Consider the following 5,811-nt stretch of genomic DNA (forward strand, 5'->3'; position numbering starts at 1 on the left):
TCTGTTGAAGACAGAGACAAAATCCCTGACTCAATATATCCCTGGTCTACTCATATTCCCACTCTCTTAAACAAATGTCACCACCTCAAATTTCCAATACCTGCTAACCTGCCTTCTCTGTCAGCTGATAAGCTTGCTGTTTTATTGACTCTGAAACAAAGACAATGCCAAGGCCACCGTTATCAAATGAAATCACCTACCAGCGCCTGTATGGTTGGGTGCTTTGCTGAAGTGTCTGTTTTCCGAAAGGAGAAATTCATGGCCATATCTAAGGCCAGTTCTCTATGCTTCCTTCTTGAATCAAAGAGGACATGATTATAGTAGCATAAATCATACTACTATGTCTCAATTCCCCTCCCAGAAATAGAACTTTTTCTTGAAGTCACTCTACCAGATAGCTGCTGCTTTATTTGTCTCCTTTGTAACAACAGTTATCAAAAGTTACCTTCCTTCACTCTCTCTAATCCTTCTTCTCACGTTGTCAACGTCTTCCATAAGCTCCAACATGCTAGTCTCTGATCACTCCACTGAAACTGCTTTCCTTACTAGTGACTTATGCTTTGCTAAATCCAATGGGCAAGAATTAGTTCTCCTCTTGCTTAACTTGTAAACAGCATTTGACAAAATATGTCCTTCCTTCTTTTAATAAAAATTTTAATGTTTATTTATTATTTTTGAAAGACAAAGACAGAGTGTGAGCAGAGGAAGGGCAGAGAGAGAGGGAGACACAGAATCTGAAGCAGGCTCCAGGCTCTGAGCTGTCAGCATAGAGCTGGACTCAAGGCTCAAACCCACGAACTGTAAGATCATCACTGAGCTGAAGTGAGATGCTTAACTGACTGAGCCACCCAGGTGCTCCACAATATGTTCTTCCTTTTTAAAATAACCTTTTTCACTTGACTTGCAGCTTATTTTTCACACATCCTCATTATTTTCTCCTTCTCATGCCTCTTGGCCCATTCATCATCTCTTTTACCACTTAATTTTGGAGTCCTCTTCCCTCTCCCTGGACTTAGTTCCTGTTCCTCTTCAATCCTCTTTCCAAACTCATAACATACCTTTATTGCCTCATTTAAACTCATGGTTATGTATACCACCTGTATGTCCCCAATACCACATTTATGTCTTCACTCAGAACCTCTCACTTCATGTCCAAGCCCAAAGGCACATTATTTGAAAGCTAAGGTTAAGCCGACTCCTCACTTACATGAATCCCTTTCAGAGCTCTGGCTGGTGGCCTAGCAATGTGATTATATGGGGAACCATTTTTGTAAAATGTACAAAACACTTAATGTAATGGCAGTTTGTTATGATACTGATTCTCTCATGCTTCTTTTGCACTGAAACAATTATGGAGATTTTGCAGGTATGATAAAAGGAATTTTAAACTGGGAGTGAGCTTCTAACCGTAATGCAAAAAGGTTTTTTTTTTTTTTTAATGTATGTAGTGTACAGACCTGTTTCTGTTGAAATACTGTTGCAGTATTGTAAATAGTGACTATATCTGTGTTTAGGTGTGTAGAAGAAAGTAGGAAGGAAGAGGGGAAAGGCAGGCATCACGCATTCATAAGAAATAAGCTGAAAAGACAGTTTTAAGAATACATTATAAAGGGATTTTTCTGTCAGTTTAAGGCAAGTGGAAAATAATAGGGTAGAAATGTTTCAAAAAGTTAGTAATTTGCTACATACTGGACATTTGCATCAGTGCTGTATAAAGGGAGACCTCTTTGTATTTCTGACATGAAACCCTCCTTCCATGACAGCTGAATACTGGAGAACACACAAAGTTTGAAATAATTAAAAAGACTTATATTTTTACATACAGATGATCAGTAAATAATGGGGCCACACAATATGTTCAACATATTCCTAGAAGTATTTATGAATTAATTCAATCAATCATTAACTATTAATGAGTGCCTAGTATGTGCACCATGCATTTGAAGGAGTGTCCATACATGTCTCTCAAGGAGTCTTATCAAGGAGTTTATAAAGTTGTTAAGATCATAAAATATAGATACATAAGCCTCTCACCAGGCAACCTCATGAGAGTAACGTTGTGATTAAACCCTGTATGGCAATCCCTCATGCACTACTGTAATGCCTAGGGAAGGCATGATGACCTGGAAACCCAACTACTTCCTTAAAATAATCCAACTTTACAAGGATTATCCTGAAGACTTCACTGTGGGAGCAGACAGCATGGGCTCCAAGCAGATGTAGCAAATTGGCGTGCCCCTTGCTGGGAAAGCTGTGGTCCTATGGGTAAGAACATCATGATTCACAAGGCCATCTGAGGGCATCTGGAGGACATCTCAGCTCTGGAGAAACTGTTGACCCATATCTAGGGAATGTGGGCTTTATGTTCACCAAGAAGGTGAACTGAGATCAGAGCTCTGATCACTGAGATCAGAGACATGCTATTAGACAAAAAAGTGCCAGCAGCTGCCTCTTCTCATGGCTTAACCCCACATGATATCACTGCACCAGTCGAGAACACTGGTATGGGACTAAAGAAAATCTCCTTCTTCCAGGCTTTATAAATCACCAGTTCTAAATCTCTAGGAGAACCATTGAACCACTGAACCATTAAAATACTGAGAACTTGAAATACTGAGTGATGTGCAAATGATTAAGACTGGTGAGAAAGTGGGAGCTAGCAAAGCCATACTGCTGACCATCTCTGCCTTCTCCTTTGGGCTGATCATCCAGAGGGTTGTTTTGATGATGGCAACATCTACAACCCTGAAGTGCTTGATATCACAGAGGAAGTTGCATTTACTTCCTGGAGGGTGTTTGCCATGTTGCTAGTGTATGTTTACAGATTGGTTACCCCACTGTTCCACCAGTACCCCATCCTATTATCAGTGGGTACAAATGGGGTCTGCCTTTGTGGAGACTGATCAGATATATTCACTTGCTGAAAAGATCAAGGTCTTTGTGGCTGATCCACCTGCATGTGAGTTTAATCTCACTTTATATCCCATGGACATTAAAAGAATAAAAAGAGGGTACTATTAAAAACTCTATGCCCATAAATTTGATAGCCCCTCGATGTGATGGATCAATTCCTCAAAAGACATAATCTGTTAAAATTCAAATGAAAAGAAATAGACAATCTGATTAGATCTATGGCCATTAATGAAATTGAATCAATGCTAATCAATTAGCTAATTTGGGAAGCTAATACTTCCCAAACAGAAAGTAACAGGACTAGGTTGACTCACTGGTGAATTCTACCAAATATTTAAGAAACTGTATCAGTCCTCTGCAATCTCTTCCCAGAAGACAAAAGTAGGATTCCTTCTTAACTCATTCTATGAGGTTATCTTTACCCTAATACCAAAGCCACACCAAAACATTAAAAGAAATGATATCTATAAGTCCATATGTCTCATGAACATATATGCAAACATCCTCAAAAATATTAGCAAACAGAATGCAGTAATGTATAAAAAATTATATACTACAAATAAATGGGATTTATTCCATATATGTAAGGTTGGTTCACCATTTGAAAATCAAATATGTAATCTATTACATCCACAGAAGAAAAATCACATGACCATGCAAACAAATGCAGAGAAGACATTAGCCAAAATAGACCACCCACCCATGATAAAAAATTTCAGTAAATTTGGAATAGAGGGCAACTTCCTCAATTTGATAATGAATGTCAACAAAAACTTACACCTAACATAATACTTAATAGTTTGAAACTGGAATTTCTCTTGTTAAAATTAAGAGCAAGGCAAAGATGTGTTCTCCTCATCCTAAATTTCAACATTGTACTGGACACCCTAGCTAATGCAATAAAACAAGAAAAGGGAAAAATAAAATACACACAGACTGTGAAGGAAGAAATAAAACTGTTTAACAGAAGACACTGTCATCTATAACAATATCTGAAAGAATCACATAATGAAAACCTACTGGACCTAAAAACAATTACAGCAGGTTGCAAGATACAATGTTAATATACAAAATTTTCTACAATATGGAATTTTTTTTCTGGCTATAATAAAGAAGGAATAACAGAATTAATTGCTACTACTATATTGTTTTAAATAAGTGAATAATATAATTAGTATAATTATCTCAAGCAAATTAAAATTGGATTTCTATTACTCTCTATGTGCGAAACAGTATGATGGATGATATACAAATATTTTTTTAGGAATCACAGTGGGTGTCGGATACTATTTATTTTACAACTCAAGTTTGTGTAATAGGAGAGTCCAGTCATCCATATGAAACCTGGCATATGCTCAGAAAGACATTTTTGATAAATTGCCATTACTTCATTAAATATACTCTTTTTTAAATTTTTTTAATCTTTGTTTATTTCTGAGAGAAAGAGACAGACAGCATGAACAGGGGAGGGTCAGAGAGAGAGACACACAGAATCTGAAGCAGGCTCCAGGCTCTGAGATAGCTGTCAGCAAAGAGCCCAACACAGGGCTTGAACCCACAAACCGTGAGATCATGACCTGAGCTGAAGTCAGATGCTAAACCAACTAGGTGCCCCTAAAACACTCTTAAAATCAGTGAAAGGGAATTCATATGCTTGGTAGCTGTATCAAAGAGAAAATAGAACAAAAGTTAGACTGAAACAAAGTCTAACCTTTGATAATGAACAGTAACATTTTATACTCTGTTTTGGAAAATGGTCATCCAGATGTCACTTGAGTTTTTTGATTATGGAATATAATATACTACTACTATAATATACTACTTTTTAAGTTTTTTAGCCCATAGAACAAGAAGGGATAAAATATTTAAAGGCAGCTGTATGTTTCTCATGTATTTCCACTCTTCAATTCTATCTCTTTAATAGTGAGGTTTCCAGATATCTTATCCATCTGTTTACATATTCCTTTAAAAAAAAAAAGGTAATGCTTTACTTATTTCTGAAAGAGAGAGAGAGACAGCGTGAGCAGGGGAGGGTCCAAGAGAGAAGGAGACACAGAATCTGAAACAGGCTCCAGGCTCTGAACTGGCAGTCAACAGAGCCCTATGCAAGGCTGGAACCCACGAACCACGAGATCATGACCTGACCTGAAGTCGGACTCTTAACCACCTAAGCCACCCAGGCGCCCCTGTTTACATATTTTTGAGTGATTCATAATATTTCTCTCAGAATAGAACAAAATGTTCCAAGTATAATCTGATCAGTGATATTCTTTTAGGACTATTACTTTCACAGACTCCAGTGAATAAATATTTTGCTCCCATTTGTGGTTTCAAACATCCTACACTGAGTTTTCTAGTCTTGGTACCTGATCACAAAAATTCAAGATCGTGGCCTACATAGGAAATGAGATCATGCAGTTCTATTAAACCAGAAATACAAGGCTATTAAACTTTGGTTATTTTTTTTTCTATTGGACTGTAAATTTTCTATTGAATATGTTAAGTTTGTTAAATGCTTGGAAAATATGTTCCTCAAATTATGGTTTAATCTTTTACTTGGTTACGATATTTTACCTTATGTTAAAAGTAGTTTATAAGTAAAGGATCATGGTGCTCTTTCATTTTATAGTTTCCAAATTTTCATAGTTTTCCAAATCTTGATTAAGAAAGTTGTCTAGGACTCGGGGCAAGATGGCAGAGAAGTAAGGAGCTCCATACTTGCACTCGCGCCCATACATCACACAGAAAAGATCTGAAGACATTGGAAACCTTACAAAACCTGAGAGAATGGGAGAAAAAAGACGCAGAATCCACTGAGAGAGCCTTCTAACGTGAGTGCGAACCGGGGAAGATAAAATCGGGCCGGGATCGGAGACTCCAGGGTGGGAGGCGATCCCC

The 5,811-nt window shown here is 37.4% G+C and overlaps 1 pseudogene; it reads left to right on the forward strand.

Annotated features, from left to right (window-relative positions):
• Positions 1 to 2,100: 2,100 nt before the first annotated feature.
• Positions 2,101 to 2,959, forward strand: LOC120225000 (annotated as a pseudogene).
• Positions 2,960 to 5,811: the final 2,852 nt, after the last annotated feature.

The sequence above is a fragment of the Hyaena hyaena genome, unplaced genomic scaffold (genome assembly GCF_003009895.1).
Source record: "Hyaena hyaena isolate Hyena2069 unplaced genomic scaffold, ASM300989v1 scaffold_1302, whole genome shotgun sequence".
In the NCBI taxonomy this organism is placed as follows: domain Eukaryota; kingdom Metazoa; phylum Chordata; class Mammalia; order Carnivora; family Hyaenidae; genus Hyaena; species Hyaena hyaena.